Source organism: Muntiacus reevesi, chromosome 3, assembly GCF_963930625.1.
Source record: "Muntiacus reevesi chromosome 3, mMunRee1.1, whole genome shotgun sequence".
Taxonomy (NCBI): Eukaryota; Metazoa; Chordata; class Mammalia; order Artiodactyla; family Cervidae; genus Muntiacus; species Muntiacus reevesi.
The window spans coordinates 107,560,128-107,577,421 of record NC_089251.1 but is presented as its reverse complement, the minus strand read 5'-3'; the positions used below and the strand labels follow the sequence as shown (position 1 = coordinate 107,577,421).

At 44.3% G+C, this 17,294-nt stretch overlaps 1 protein-coding gene across 2 annotated transcripts in view; it reads right to left on the bottom strand.

The window, feature by feature from the left end:
• The window catches only part of ZBTB40 (zinc finger and BTB domain containing 40), a 74,934-nt gene extending 62,206 nt beyond the window's left edge, over nucleotides 1–12,728 (bottom strand). For both annotated transcript variants that reach the window (XM_065930016.1, XM_065930017.1), the window contains exons 1-2: nucleotides 12,593–12,728; nucleotides 5,494–5,534 (exon numbers count right to left, since the gene is read on the bottom strand). The gene's annotated coding sequence lies outside the window, so the exon portion shown is untranslated. The remainder of the gene's footprint in view (nucleotides 1–5,493; nucleotides 5,535–12,592) is intronic.
• Between the last annotated feature and the right edge of the window lie 4,566 nt (nucleotides 12,729–17,294).

The window sequence follows — 17,294 nt, the reverse complement described above, 5'->3', positions numbered from 1 at the left end:
CACCTAATGGAAAAGAGCTCAGGCAGCTAGAGAACACCAAGACAGGCCGTGCGACTCCAGAGGCTGTGCGTTCACCAGTCAAGGTTTGGGGCACAGTCTGTAGAGACAGACAGCTTGCCCGGGGGTGCACTGCAGCCTGGTCTCTCTCAACAGCTATACAAATTTAGGCCAGTTGCTTAACCCTCTAGGCCTCAGTTTCCTCACATATAAAATGGGGATAATATTAGTCATATCTCATGGGATAGCTGTAGGCATGGACTGCAGCCCACCAGGCTCCTCATTTCATGGAATTCTCCAGGCAAGAATACTGGAGTAGGTAGCCATGCCCTTCTCCAGGGGATCTTCTCAACCCAGGAACGGAACCCAGGTCTCCTTGACTACAGGCAGATTCTTTACCATCTGAGCCACCAGGGAAGCCCAAGCATTAATAAGTCACTGTTAATGAGTTAATAGACATGAAAGCCTTTCCCATAACATTGTAAACATTTATTAAATGCTAAAAGGGAGCATAAAAATACACCTGCCAAATATCCTTTTTACAGTTTTTGATTGTGTGGTCAGTTCACAGATTTACTTGTTTTTAACCACTTTGCCTCGTCACTTATATAAATTATATGTGTATCAGTATCTTCTATATGCTACACGTCAAATATTACATAATTTCTAAAAAAGAATTTATAGACAATCACATTGCTAGTTTCACAGCTGAATCAGCTAAGAAAGGGAGAGAGCTGGGCCTCTCATAACAGCATGCTGGACTGTAATCTGAGAGATTTCACAGAAAGCCCTTAATTCACTGAAAATTAATAGCAGATACAAAGAACTGAAACCACCTGCTCCAATTCTCTCATCTGTAGATGAAGAAACTGAGGCCCTGAGAAGTGTTTTAAGACCTTCCAGTTCACTAACGACAGAAATCAGACTCTTCTGTTTGCTCTGACTCCGATAAATATTTTTTAAATGGAAAGCAGTGAGGAAGACATGATGGAAAGGCGGAAAGATAGGCATAGTTTGGAAGGGTTAAGGCAGCAACCTAACCACGGGAGCTAACGTTTTATGAAGATTATAGCCCAGGCACTGTGACAAGCATTTTGCATGGGTGGCCTTATATAATTTTTGCAAAACCTGTGAGGTAGTTACTATTATTAACTCCCCTTTTAACTGAGAAAGTGGAGGCCTAGAGAGATAAAATGACTGGCCCCAAATCACAAAGCCAGTGAGAGGGAGAGTCAGTAAATGAACCCATGCTGTCTGACTCTGGAGCCAGAACCTTTCCCACTGGATATTGCCCAAGCTTGAGAATTTAAAAAGCATGGAAGCTCTTGATCCTTGAGTCCTTCTACTTTTTTTAGTAACTTCTCTGTTCAGAGGCAGTGCAGAGACAGACAGCAAATGAAGTGATTTTTTAAGGAAGAACAGATGACCTTGATTTAGAGCCTACTTGAAGCGAGAGGCGCTCAGTCGTGTCCAACTCTCTGTGACGCCATGGTCTATAGCGTCCATGGGATTCTCCAGGCCAGAACACTGGAGTGGGCAGCTGTTCCCTTCTCCAGGGGATCTTCCAAACCCAGGGACTGAACCCAGGTCTCCTGCACTGCAGGCAGATTCTTTACCAGCTGAGCCATGAGGGAAGCCCTTATTCCCTGCTATTTGAAGAAGCACCACATACACATTACTCTAGCCCCCCTGACTTGTTCAAGGCCACACAGCTGGTCAAAGAGCCATTGGGGGAAGCGAACCCCACGCCGCCCGTGAAGCTCCAAGCCCACTTCCTAGACTGTCAGTGGACAGTGTGTGCTTGTCTGTCCTGGAGATCTTTACTGAGCTCAGCCAAAGGCCCTTCACTGGCTTGGAACTACACGGAGAAAGAAGTTCAGCGTACTCCCTGCTCTCAAGGAGTTTGTGGCATATCTGGGAAGGAGAGACCACTTTCAGTTTAAGAGCCTTCTTTTCTTCTGCTTTGTAGTTAAGCAGCAGAAGCACTGAAGAGGCTGTGGAGCCCTAACTTCCTGCAAGACTGTCCTATTCCGCTACTCAGGTCCCCCAGCCTGCAGGACAGCTCTGTGGATATTTCAGACGTGAACTCCAGTCCCCTCTCCTCTCAGTGCTGTGAGCCTTTTCTCTTGTCTTTGAAGAAGTGGCAATTATTTTCATCTCAATCTTTCTCTCACCCATCACTAAGGATTATGACAAGAAGATTAACTTAACTAGCTAACTAAAAAAAAAAGAAAAAGAAAAAAAAAAGGGTAGCTTCTCTCTTGCCTTTAACTTTTGAAAAGAGCCTATGGGACTCCATATTTGCTCAAAAATGTTCAAAGAAATACATGGAAAATTTTATCCTCAACATTTTGCTGCCCAGGAAAAAAAAGAAACAAAACCCAGAACTCTAGGGGCCAATTATTCTGCTGTCTTGGACTCTGACCTTAGAAAGCCTCCCTCTGGTTTAAATCTGACTGGAACTGAGGGCAGCTGACGGCAGCTTCAAGTACCAGCTAGAAGAGCAGCTTGTGTCTAGGTGGTCAGACTTAATGACTACCGGGGCGTCTGAGCATTACTCAAAAGTTATAGCACCGCAGCAAACTTTGTGGGTACAGGCTAAATGACTAGGAGCAGCAAGTTTCACTGTTATTTAAATTTACAAGTTTTTACTATGTTCCCAACATCAAGTTAGCAGCTAGGTACTCAAAACAGTGACAGGCCTTTAAAAATCAACTAGTATCAGACTGCACTAATAAGACTAGATAAAGAGAAGGCAGAGCAAAGGCAGAGAGCATAAGAGAGGCAGTAAAGAGGGAGAGGAGGGCTTGCTGTTTGCAAACAGTGCATTGAGGGAAATATCGTGATGTGAATTAGAATGTAAAGTGGTAAAGAATCCACCTCAACATCACCTCTCAGTGGTAAAGACTCCACCTGCCAATGCAGGAGACAGGAGTTCTATCTGTGGGTCGGGAAGATCCCCTGGAGAAGGAAATGGCAACCCACTCTAGTCTTCTTGCCTGGGAAATCCCATAAACAGAGGAGCCTGGTGGGTTACCGTCCCTCAGGTCATAAGAGTCGGACATGATTTAGTGACTAGACGACAACTAGTAGGCATTTAGAAGCGTGGCTCTTGACCATCTCCCTTGCTTCTGCTTTTCCCTGGCCAGTTGGAGTTGAAAAAGCAAAAAACAGTCTTAGTAAGGAAATAACAAGAGTTGGGTTCTAAGCCTGACCTTAGCTCTGAAACCTTGAGTTACTTAACCTTTCACAATCTGTTTTCTCAAGTGCAAAATGAGTGAACATGTATATGGGAGCTCATAATGCTCTACTCACTTTTATGGTTGAAATTTCCATCATAATTTTTAAAATGGGGATAATGGTATCTATTGCTTAGTTCCTGTGAGGATTACAAGAAATAATTAGGTAAAACACCTAGCACAGTGCCTGGCACCTTTTAGGTGTTCAATAAATGGTAACTCTTATTGTCAACACAGTATTTTTTGTATTTTTTAAGTTCTGGGATGGGGATTAGAGGAGGACAAAAAGCTATGAACCAGTGAATTAAGACTACAGACTGGAGTTCAGTTCAGTTGCTCAGTCACGTCCAATGCATAGCAACCCTATGGGCTGTACTACGCCAGGCCTCCATGTCCATCACCAACTCCCAGAGTTTACTCAAACTCCTGTCCATTGAGTCGGTGATGCCATCCAACCATCTCATCCTCTGTCATCCCCTTCTCCTCCTGCCTTCAATCCTTCCTAGTATCAGGGTCTTTTCTAATGAGTCAGTTCTTCACATCAGGTGGCCAAAATATTGGAGCTTCACCTTCAGAATCAGTCCTTCCAATGAATATTCAGGACTGATCTCCTTTAGGATAGACTAGTTGGATCTCCTTGCAGTCCAAGGGACTCTCAAGAGTCTTCTCCAATGCCACAGTTCAAAAGCATCAATTCTTTGGCACTCAGCCTTCTTTATGGTCCAACTCTCACATCCATACATGACTACTGGAAAAACCATAGCTTTGACTACACGGAACTTTGTCGACAAAGTAATGTCTCTGCTTTTTAATATGCTGTCTAGGTTGGCCACAGCTTTTCTTCGAAGGAGCATCTTTTAATTTCATTGCTGCAGTCATCACCTGCAGCGATTTTGGAGCCCAAGAAAACAAAGTCTGTCACTGTGTCCATCATTTCCCCATCTGTTTGGCGTGAAGTGATGGGACTGGATGCCATGATCTTCATTTTTTTAATGTTAGGGACATCTAGCATCTGTACATGGAAAACCTCCCTAAAGCAGGTCTTACAGGCTTCCTCCCCACTCTTTGATTCTCTTTCCTCTCCTCTTACTGCTTTACTCACTCCATTCAGCAAACATGCACTGACTGCCTTCAGTATGTAGGACTCGGAGCTCAGCACTCAGAGTGGGAAGAGAGAGAAGAGGAGGGATTCTGAGGGGACGACATAGTGGGATGGGCTTTTGGAGGAGGGCATCTATCAACCATCAGAAATGATATGCAAATTCTTTTTGAGTATATGGGTGTATACAACTTCTCTGAGATGTTCTGGGGGGATTCTAAAAGGATTTTTTTTTTTTTTTAAGAATGAAAAGTATAATAAACTGAGCAAGAAGCAAACAAAATTTATATAAGGAAAAACATAAAATACTCTTGAAAAATCACAAAAGTGGCCTTGAGGAAATGGAAAAACGAACCATGATCCTTGGGAAGAAAATTTCACCCTCATAAAGATGTCGATTCTCTCTAAGCTACTTTATAAATTAAAACATAATCTCAATAAAAATACCACCAAGCTGATTCATCTGGAAATTAAATAAACTTATTATGAAGCTCATATGGCAGAATAAATAAGCAAAACAGCCAGGGAAACTCTGAAAAGGAAAAACTAATCCCTCCAGATATCAAAACAAATTACAAAGCCACTAAAATTAAGACAGTTTTGTAATGGCGTATTAATTGACAATCAAACCAATGGAACAAAACAGGAAATCCAGTAGGAAACCCAAATGCACATAAGAGTTTAGTAGTATCTGCTGAAGACAGCATCTCAAATCAGTGAAGAAAGGATAAGAGCCTTTAATAAGTAGTGTTACAATAAATGGCTGGCCATTGGAAAAAATATAAAATTCGACCCTTCCTCGAACCAAATGCCAAGATAAATTCCAAATGAATCAGAGTCTTAGATGTTTTTTTAAAAAAGGTGAAACCATATATTTTTCTAGAAGAAAACGTTAATGAATTCCTCATAAATTGAGAGTGGGGCAAACTTCCTAACTCTGACTCAAACTACAAAGTTTGAGTCTACACTGCAGGACTGATAATTAGGATTATATAAAGACGTAAAACTTTACAGCGATAACGCAACATATGTAAAAGTCAGGCATGTGACAGACCGGGAAAAATATTTTTGTAACTTACACCACAGACATTGGGCAGATATTCTGAACTCACAAAAGGAGAAAACAAATTAGAAATATACTTAAATATTATTTCTTACCTAACAGATTGACAGAACCCCCAAAACTCTGGCAGCAAGACCTAAGAGAAAAAGAAAAGAAAGGTCAGGCATGAAATAAAAACTTCAGTGAATGTCCCTTGTTATATAGTTCCGATTTTGGAAGCATGTACATGGTTTTCAGAGTTTAAAAAAACAAAATTAAATTTTAAAAAGCAATTTTTAAGTTTTAAATCAAAAATCAGTCTGATTATCAAGTTGGTGGCATAACCACATAGAGAAAACAATTATATCAAGGGACTTTGGGACAGTGTTTGACTCTTCATCTCAAACAGTGTATATTCGAAGGACAAAAGAAACCACACAGGAAACTAAAACATTCAGCAACCTAATGGTCAGTACAGATAACAGCATTGCTACCTGCCTGGTTAAAAACGTGGCCGGAGAAATCCAGAGTGAATGAACAGCCCCAAAGCCCCAGAGCATGGCCCGCTGAGTGTTAATGACTGTTAGCCAAGCAGAAGGGTGAGAGGTGAGTGGAGACAGTGCTCAGAGTTAGGCTTGAGGCAGGCACAGCCAGGGTTTGAGGGCAGCCCAAGCCATGCCAAGGAGCCGTGCAGACGAGTTTTAGCCTGGAGAGTACACGTTCAGATCTGTGCTTTTCAAAGATCACGAGCAACAGTGTACAAACAGACAGGAGAGAAACGAAGCTTGGAAGTTGGCGAGCCCGCTAGAAGACTGTTGTGGCAGTAATTCAAGACAAGAGATTACAGCAGCTTTGGCCAAAAGAGAAAGGGGACTTCAACAGGCCTGTAGGCTAAATAAATGGGTGCCATTTGCGGATGGGGAGTGGAAGGGGATGGAGAGTTGAAGAGAAGGGGAGTTGAAGAACACTGGACGACTCCCGGATTTCTACCTCTGGCAACACTGTGGCGCCATCCACCAAGACGAGGAACCCAAGAGAAGTGGCAGATGAAGGAAAAAGAACAAGTTCACTGCTACTGGAGCCCCTCGTGGGGGGAGGGAGCTAAGGGAAGTCAAGAAGAAAGACCCAGCTGTCAGGCCACAGTCCTGGAAAGATGAGAAACAGGTGAAACTGGAGAGTTAGATTACCCGTAGTAAAATTTTCTCAAAGTCAGAAACAGAATCGTATACTGTTCACTTATGATTTTAATTTTTAAAAAAGTCAGACAGCCAGTATTTGGAACCTAAAAAGCTATTCAGCCTTGTGAACCTTTGCTCCTAATCTCCCTCAACCTTTCTGGGTCTTTTCCTTCACAAAACAGACTCTATGGTGTGTCCCAGAATCAGATTCTAGTTACAGCAGAAGGCACTCATGCAAATGCCTTCAGGGGTCAGACAGATGTAAAATCTTTGATGTTTAAAAGTAATCAATTAATTTGACAGAATATTTAAAAATAAAATAAAAGTAAGCAATTAATTGGTAAACACTGCATGGGCCAAACTCTGGCTTAAACTGTTTTCTACTAAGGTCCCATTAAACAAATATATATCCTAACATACAGATGGGCTTTCCCAGGAGGCTCAGTGGTTAAAAGAATCCACCTGCCAATGCAGGAGATGCGGGTTCGATCTCCGGGCTGGGAAGATCCCCTGGAGGAAGAAATGGCAACCCACTCCAGTATTCCTGCCTGGAGAATCCCACAGACAGAGGAGCCTGACCGGCTGCAGTCCATGGGGTTGCAAAGAGTCATCATGACTGAGCATGCACACACGGAACATAAAGATGTAAAAGATATTTCCTTCTTCCCCGTTCCCCACCCCACTTTGGGTACCAATAAAACCAGAAAACACGTCTACAAACTGACTTTTTCAGAGGTCCTAACACTAGCTAAAGTCTGAGAAGGGTCTGGTTTCAAAGCAGCAGCTCTGCTGTCACAGAGGGGCCCAGGACAGACGCAGGGCAGCACCCTCTCCCCCTGGGCTGCCTCCCTGAGTCTACCCTTCTCTCTCTCCCCCTTATCCCCGCTTTCCAATCCTGAGGAGCTGACTCTATCTGCAGAAAGTTGGTGCCTAGAGCCACAGTACTGGGCTTCTGTGCTCTTCCCTTCACCTGTCGGAAGAAACGATTGTTTCATCTGCTTACCAGGCTGCCGAGACAATGCGTCCCCACTCACCAGCCTCCCGTAAAACAATGACAGGGATCTCTAAAGCATCTCTGAAGCACTTCGCTGGGTAAAGGCTTATGCACAAACATTCAACTATGTTCAACCGGTTTAGACAAGAAACAAAGTCAGGAAAGATACTTTTCCATCTTTGAGGTCAAGGTCAAAGAAAAACAGAAAGTACGGGTTTTAAGGGGATTCTCCGCGCTGTTTCAGTTCAGTGGTGTATGTATGTTCATTGTTGGCTCTGCACCTTTGGAGGGGTCTAGGATCCACCCCTCTGAGATCTGACTAAAGTACAAGCATACCTCATTTTATTGTGGTTCAAAAAGAGTTCATTTTTTTTACCAATTGAAGGTTTGTGGCAATCACGCATTGTCAGATGATGGTTGGCATTTTTTAACAATAAAGTTTTTTAAAAATTAAGGTATGTACATTTTTTTAGACATAATGCTATTACACACTTAACAGACTAATATAGTGTGAACATAGCTTTTACATGTCATGTTTGAGAAAGTGAGAAATCGAAATTGAGAAATTGAAAAATCAAACAATTTATGTGACTCACTTTATTGCAATGGTCTAGAACTGAACCCACCACATCTCTGCACTATGCCTATAATGGGCTCTTTTCCCAGAATTAAAAATGGCATTCACACAAGTCTGTAGGCAAATTCAAAGGCTTCACAGGTCCCTTGCAACCTGACCATCTACCCCAGATTAACAAGTTGACGTGGATCAGCAGTAACATATTTACTTTATCTATGGAAATGAAATACTTGATGTCATGATTTTGAGGCTATGCAGTTAAATAACATCATTAGGGTAATGTTAGGAAAGACAGTTTTCTTTCCCTACCCTTCTCTGCCTTGAGAGCTGTAGCAGCCTTAAAACTGCACTCTGTATGAATGAAATACCGCACCCTCTGCATGACTTAAAGGAAGTGACAACCTCATCTCTGAATTTAAATGCCCTTAATATTTAATTCTTTCCTCTCTGTGGTTATAGCTTGCCTTCTCCACGTTATTAGGATGATGGCTTTAGAAGGCAGGCTATTGGAGATCCAGAAAACCACATATCCCAATTCAATTTCCTTGTGAAAATCAAAGAGCTCACGCTCTTGAAGAGTTGAAAGAGGCTGAAGGGTCACGCCTCCCCCCAGGGTGCTGGCACAGGCAGTACTCCAGAAGGGTAATGTAAATACTCAGTACGAGGCAACAGGGCACACCAATTTGTTTTTCAATCTATTTTATTTCAGTTCAAAGCATCTTCGAAGACAGATAGTCCGAGAAAACAAGCCACACTTTGGTTATTCTCAGTCTTCCTCAATCTCCAAAAGCAGGTGAGTATTGCCCAAGTGTGGCCTGCTACCCTGCGCTGCTTGTCTGCAATGACGCTTTGAACTGAAATAAAATAGATTGAAGAACAAATTGGTATGCCCTGGCTTTTCCTGCAGTTTTATATTATCCTTCAAATAGTGTTACCACCTACTCTTTACCGAAACCCAACAGACCCAAATCACAGAGTAAAACTGCAAGAGTTTAAATGCGAAGGTCCCACCCAAACCTAAAATAGCAATTTAATTCAGGGCTTGTTGGTTAGCGCTGCATTAACACGCCACTCTCTGTTGGGTTCCCTGCTCCATTTGCTGGGCTGGATCACATATTCTGATGACTTATGCAGTGTGTTTACTGGAGAGAGTTTAAAGTAAAACTTGACACTGCTGATCCTCCTATATACTCTGCTCAATTTATTACTGCCTCTGTAATTTTTCATGTTTATGAGCCCAAACATCATGTGTCTTTACCTGTGCAAAAAATCTACCTGCTTTAAAGCATTCAACATTCTGCTTATAGTATGCAACATTATTTTGAAAACTTTTAGAGGAAACCTAAAATCATTTGCAAACAAATTCTAAAATTACTACCAACTAGAAGAAGCCTATCATTTTCTTAGAATGAAGGAATGCAAATATTTTCAAGCTTAAAACACCAAAACGATGAAACACTCTCTACAGGCAGTTGTGCAATTTTATTAAAAAAATTAAATCCCATTTGGAAATGTCCCCCTCTTAACATAAACATTAAGAAAAAAATAAGACCTGTCCCCTCCCCCAAACATAAAAACATACACATATACACCCATGTACACACACACCCTCAAATTCAACTGTAATGCACTTCTGAATTTTTGTTCTTATTTAGCACTTTGAGTGAGCTTCTCTGGTGGCTCAGAAGGTAAAGAATCTGCCTGCAATGTAGGAGACCCAGGTTTGATCCCGGGGTCGGGCAGATCCCCTGGAGAAGGGAATGGCTAAACCACTCTAGTATTCTTGCCTGAAGAATTCCATGGACAGAAGGGCCAGTGGAGTACAGCCCATGGGATTACAAAGAGTTGGACAGGACTGAGTGACTAACACTTTCACTTTCCAGCATTTTAAGTAAGCTTCCATTTGGGGCCAAACTTGGCTACTCTAACTGGAATTCAGCAACACGTGTAACAAAAAACACACAAGAGTCCTCTGGTACCATTATTCATTACCAACATGTATCAGATAAGACGATAACTTGTAACTGGCCCAAGAGATGCCCCTTAGCAGCAGGAAAGCTGGAAAAGCGGCCAGGACTCCCGGCTCAGGCCTGTGAACCACAGCACCATCACCGGCTTCTCAAGCTGCTGCCATCGCACAGTGCTTGAACTGCTGAAAAGTTCTTCCGCCTCAACTCCTCCCCCTTTCCCTTCTGAACTGGATCCTGGTCACCGCACAAGTTTCAGCCTAAGCTACCCGGAAGAAAGACCCCTGGAGGCAGGGGGGCCCCCGAGCCAGCACCGCCTTGTTCCTTTTACAGCAGCTGCCACAACTTGGTGTAACTCGGCTGTCGCTTTCCTGTGTTAAGACCCTGATTTTAGGTCCACGTATCATCCTGGCGATCACAGGCACAGTGCTGTCTGGTGGACAGCAGACACTCAAATGTTTGCTCAATGAATGACCTGCATTTACTTAATATTTGCCAGATGCCAGGTTGTGGGCCCTGGCTAGCAGCTGGTGTAAAAACAAGCAAGGAGCAGGACCTGCCCTTGAAGACCTCCCCAGCAGTAGGAAAGACAATAAACAGATGGGAAACGCAGGGTGGTTAGTGTGATCAGTTTAGATTCAGGTCCTAGCTCCCTTAGGCATTAACTATGTAACCTTGGACATCTCTCCTGATTCTGTTTCCTCATCTTTAAAACAGGACTATTAACACAACCTATGCCATAGTGTTGGTGTGAGGATTAAATGATAGGCTATGGAAATAAAGCACATAATGCAGTCTTTGGCACACAGGAATCACTCAATAAAAATTAACTACTAATTTTACTATAAAGATGCTATGACAGCTGTATATGAAGTTATCTTTGATTACTCGTATGCCATCTGTCCAAGTTTCTACAGAATTTAAATTCCACGGAAGGGCAGAGATCACACTGATCTTGTTCACCACTGTATTTCTATTTCCAGGAGTCTGAATCATTTCTAGTATTTTGTAGACACACGACAAATACTGAATGATTAACAAATGCATGCATACAAGTATGGGGTACTCTGAGTCTACTTGTTAAACTAGTGATGAATAGTTGGGTTTGGGAACAACTCCTATAAAAGGACAAAGTCTAAATTAGAAAGTGGGGGTGCAGCAGAAGTTTGATGATTTAGCCAAGTAAGAGGAAATTTTCATTTTGAGGCTGTAATTAAAATCCACAAACCATACAAAGATTTGGCTTCCATTCCAAGGAAGAGCCAACAGTGCCAGGTTGACAGATCTGAAAGAATAAAATCCAAGCAGAATGACATGGGTCCCCAGGCAGGTGGCTCCCAAGAGCAACTTGCTAGACCCATAATCGATTAGGCTCTAAAACAGCTTAACCTCTCAGAACCTGGGCTTTCAACTCACGCAAAACGGACACATGGACACACAAAAGTCGCTGGCACAAAAGCGCTGTGCATTAATATAAACAAGCATCTGGCTTACTGCAGGTGCTCAGTAGATCGTACTGTTATTCAAAGGAGGGGAAACAATTCCACTTGGAATAATAAACCAATAAAACCAGAAGTAATGGAAGCCAGAGTGTGTGGTTAATTACAGAGCTCTAGGGGTGCACAGGGTAGTTGTAACTCGAGTTTCCCACTCGGGTGAGAAGGGGCCTGAGGAGTCCCTGAAGCCTGAAGGACAACACTGACCCAGCCTACTTGTGTCTACAGCTGGGCCTGCCACGCTGTTGCGAAAGGACAAAGACAGCGTGGGCTTTGGGGATCAAAGCGTCAGAGCCATCAGATTAAGCCTTGCAACTACTCAAATTCGCTCTTGCACGAGGAAAGCGGCCATGGACAAATATAGAAACCACGAACACGGTTGTGTTCCAAGAAAACTCCACTGATGGACACCGGGATTTGATTTCCTGTTAACTGTCACAAGTTATGTGAAATACTTTCTTCCTCAACCAGTTTTTTTAAAAAACGTAAAACCTTCTTAGCTCCCGGCAGACCAAAAAAAAAGGGAAGGGAGGGGAGCGGCGGCTTTGGGCCAAGGCCTCAGTTTGCCGAGGCCCGGGGAGGGGTAGGGATTTTAGCGGGGGCGGGGGGAAGGGGAAATGCGAGGAGCAGCTGCGAGAAGGCCTCCGACTGCGCCGAGCTGCCGGTGCGATGCGATGCGGGGCGAAGGCAAGTCCCCGGCGGAGGGCGGGCCCCAAGCGGGGCCTAGGCCCGGCCGAACATCCGGGCCGGGACCCCGGGGCATACCCCTCGGCCGGAGACGAGAGCGGAGCCTACGCTCAGGAGTGTGGGCCGCTCCGGAGGTGCGGTAGGGGGGTTCCAAGTTCCCCCCGGGGCGGGGACAGGCGGCTGGGACACTCGGCAGGGCGCAGCGGGCCTCGCCAGGCCGAAGGGTCTCTGCGCGCCCCTCATTTGGGGTGCCTCCCGGCCCTCAGCGGCAAAAGGGGTCTCCAACGCGGAGTCCCGGCCCCGTTTCTATGGTTACCTGTTCAGGACCGATTCAAACTGCCGTTCTTTATTGACAGCGCCATAGAGGACACGAACACTCGTACCCGAAGGGAACAATAAAGCTTTCTCCATTCAACAGCGCCAGAGACGCCAGAGGGCGGCCATCTTGAGGCCGGCGCTGAAGGCGTGTGAAGAGCGGGAGGGGGCGGCCCGGCCTGCCTCGCGCGCCACAGTCACGTGCTGGGGGAGGGGGCAGGCCTTACGGGGGCGTGGCCTGCGTCCCGCGCACGCGCGTGATCTCTACCAATGCAAACACGCTAGGACCCGCCGGTTGCTAACTCCTTCTCCGACCTCTGACCCTTGACCCTTCGCTCCCCTCCCCACACTCCCTGAGGAAATTCTAACAGGTTTCCACTAACCTGGGTGAGGCCGCGCTAAGGTTCTCTCATTTCAAACCACGGCAGAGAATTAGGCACTAAAGGTTTCTTTCCCCTTCTCCAAAGACAGCAAGTTCACGTGCAAGACAGAGACGTGACCCGAGCCTCGTCCCCAAACGCCTCGTCGTTGGTGGAGAAGCTTGACTCGGACGTGAAGAGGCCATTGTAGGATGCGTGGGTTTGGGGGTGAAATGACAGCTCTGCTTTTGCTCTGTTTTTCTGTTGACATGCCATCGCATCCTATGCTTTGCAGTTGGGGGGCTCCTCTTGCCACCTTCCCACAGCCGGACAGATGAAATCATATCCAAACAGTGTCAGATAAGTTAAATCACATCGATGCTGGCCCGCTGAACCCCACAATATCATTCTGTCACTGACAGCAAATTTTCCTTTCACTGCCAGTCATGCTGCTCAAATCTAGTTGTCTCGGTACAAGGCCAAGCTCCCTGTTTGGTTACAGCTGTTCCATCCACAGTGTCAATACTCAGTCGTTGTGAAGGATGTCATTGTTGGACCCACTCCCATCACCTTTTTAATCATAAATTCAATCTACTGGGCAAAACTGTCATTTGCATTGTTGCTGCCATCGGTTCATTATCTTCTACAGTCACTGTCCAGTACGCGACCTCCCCTCTCTGTGGCCACAAACTTCTAACAGTTCCTGTGCGGTGTAGCAATTGGAATGTGTGCTCAGCTGTCACCGTTTCAGTTGCTTTCACCATCATTATCCCTCAGCTACTTTCCCTGCCACACAGTCAGCATTTACAGACCCCGCCTGGGCAGGCGGGCTTCCCTGGTGGCTCGGAGAGTAAGGAATCTGCTTGCAGTGCAGGCGACCCCGGTGAGATCCCTGGGTCGGGAAGATCCCCGCCTCCCCCACCGGAGAAGGGAATGGCCACCCATTCCAGTATTCTTCCTGGAGAACTCCACAGACAGAGGAGCCTGGGTGGCTTCAGTCCATGGGGTCGCAAAGCGTTGGACCCGACGGAGGGACTAACACACACAGCTGGGTGTACAGGGTCCTTGTTACCGCCCGCTTAGTCACGTTCACTAGTACAGTCATGTGTCGCTATCACATTAAGAGTCAAAGTAACTGTAGATGACAGTCACTTTTGTAGTCACTAGACTCACACCTATAGCCATTGTGTCTCCTAATCGCTTATTTTCACGATCTCTGCATTCTCCTTTGGTGGGAGCACTCAATACCACATTGTCAGATTTAACAAACACATAGAGTGGTGCTTGGTGCATAGTAGGTGCTATTGAAATATTTATCTGATCAGTCGAATGTTTAAAGAGCAGTGTTATTGCCAAGGTACTATATGGAAATGTGGATGACTTGAGGTTTATTATTCTTAAGCAACAGGAATAACTGCAGACACAATCTATGCTCCTTATTTAAGACTGAATCCTACAGAGACAAGAACAAGAAAAAAAGAGAAATGTGGATATGTTGAATTCCTGGGGTTATGGTTATAGGATGAGGTTTTAAATAAGTTTTGTTTCTTATTTTGAGGAGTATACATTTGTTGTAAAGTATAGACAATATAGAAAGAACTCTTTTCATCTAAAGGTTTGTTTTATTTATTTTTCAAAATTTTATTGAAGAGTAGTTGATTTACAATGTTGTCTTAATTTCTGCTGTACAGCAAAGAGATTCAGTTCTAAATATTGATGTATATTCTTTTTCATATTCTTTTCCATTATGGTTTATTATAGGATAATGAATATGGTTGCCCTTGAGATACAATAGGGCCTTGTTATTTATCCACTCTACATGTAATAGTTTGCATCTGCTAATCCCAAACTCCCAATCCCTGCCCTTACCCCCACTCCACTGCTTGGCAACCACGAATCTGTTCTCTATGTCCGTGAGTCTGTGAGTCTCTTCCTGTTTCTGTTTTATAAAAAGTTCATTGGTGTCATAGTTTAGATTCCACATACAAGTGATAGCATATGGTATTTGTCTTTCTCTTTCTGACTTACTCTGCTTAGTATGATAATCTCTAGATCCATCCATGTTGCTGCAAATCGCATTATTTCATTATTTATAGTGAAGTAGTATTCCATTTGGAGAAGGCAATGGCAACCCTCTCCAGTACTCTTGCCTGGAAAATCCCATGGACAGAGGAGCCTGGTGGACTGCAGTTCGTGGGGTCGCTAAGGGTCAGACACGACTGAGCAACTTCACTTTCACTTTTCACTTTCATGCATTGGAGAAGGAAATGGCAACCCACTCCAGTGTTCTTGCCTGGAGAATCCCAGGGACGGGGGAGCCTGGTGGGCTGCCGTCTGTGGGGTCGCACAGAGTTGGACACGACTGAAGTGACTTAGCAGCAGCAGTATTCCATTGGATAGAGAAGCACATGGGAACCCACTCCAGTATTCTTGCTTGGAGAATTCTTTGGACAGAAGAGCCTGGCAGGCTATAGTCCATGGAGTGGCAAAGACCCGGACAGGACTGAGTGAGTAACACTTGCACTTTCTTTCAGTATTCCATTGGTATGTGTGTGTGTGTGTGTGTGTGTGTGTGTGTACACATACATACAACCACATCTTCTTTATCCATTCATCTGTCTATGGACATTTAGATTGTTTCCATGTTTGGTTACTGTAAATGCTGCTCCTGTGAACTTAGGAGTGCATGTATGCGTGCTTAGTTGCTCAGTCGTGTCTGACTCTTTGTGACCCCATCAGAGATGAGATGGTTGGGTGACATCACCGACTTGATGGACATGAGTTTGAGTAAGCTCTGGGAGTTGGTGATGGACAGGGAAGCCTGGCATGCTGCAGTCCATGGGATCACAAAGAGTTGGACACGACTGAGCGACTGAACTGATAACTGATACTGATGCCATCCAACCATCTTATCCTCTGTTGCCCCCTTCTCCTGCCTCCCATTTTTCCCAGCATCAGGGTCTTTTCCAACGAGTCAGCACTTTACATCAGGTGGCCAGAGAATTGGAGCTTCAACATCAGTCCTTCAATGAATATTCAGGGTTGATTTCCTTTAGGAATGACTGGTTTGATTTCTTTGCAGTCCAAGGGACTCTCAAGAGTTTTCTCCAGCACCATAGTTCGAAAGCATCAATTCTTTAGTACTCAGCCTTCTTTATGATCCAACTCTCACATCTGTACATGACTACAGGAAAGTGTGAAAGTGAAAGTCGCTCAGTTGTGTCTGACTCTTTGTGACCCCACTACTGGAGTGGATAGCTTTTCCCTTCTCCAGGGGATCTTCCCATCCCAGGGATCAAACCCAGGTCTCCCACATTGCAGGCAAATTCTTTACCAGCTGAGCCACAAGGCATGCCCCCAGGAAGAGTGTAAAAAAATGGAAGAAAAAGTTTTGACAATATGGACCTTTGTCTGTGAAGTGATGTCTCTGCTTTTTAATATGCCATCTAGGTTGGTCATAGCTCTTCTTCCAAGAAGCAAGTGCCTTTTAATTTTGTGGCTGCAGTCACCATCCACAGTGATTTTGGAGGCCAAGAAAATAAAATCTGTCACTGTTTCAACTTTTTTCCCGTCTATTTGCCATGAAGTGATGGGACCAGATGCCATGATCATGGTTTTTTGAATGTTGAGTTTTAAGCCAGCTTTTTCACTCTTCCCTTTCACTTTCTTCAAGAGGCTCTTTAGTTCCTCTTCACTTTCTGTCATTGGAATGGTATTATCTGCATATCTGAGGTTGTTGATATTTCTCTCAGCAATCTTGATTCCAGCATGTGATTCATCCAGCCCAGCATTTTGCATAATGTACTCTGCATCTATATTAAATAAGTGAGGTGACAATATACAGCCTTGACATACTCCTTTCCCAATTTTGAACCAGTCTGTTGTTCCATGTCCAGTTCTAACTGTTGGTTCTTGTCCTGCATACAGGTATCTCAGGAGGCAGGTGAGGTGGTCTGGTGTTCCCATCTCTTTAAGAATTTCCCACAGTTTGTCATGATCCACCTAATTAAAGGCTTTTGAGTAGTCAATGAAGCAAAAGTAGATGTTTTTCTGGAATTCCGTTGCTTTTGCTATGATCCAATAGACGCTGGCAATTTGACCTCTGGTTCCTCTGCCTTTTCTAAATTCAGTTTGTACATCTGGAAGTTCTCAGTCCACATATTGTTGAAGCCTAGCTTGAAGGATTTTGAGCATAACCCTGCTAGCATGTGTAATGAGCACAATTGTATGAAAGTTTGAGCATTCTTTGGCATTGCCTTTCTTTGGAATTGAAATGGAAACTGACCTTTTTCAGCCCTGTGGCCATTGCTGAGTTTTCCAAATTTGCTGACATATTGAGTGCAG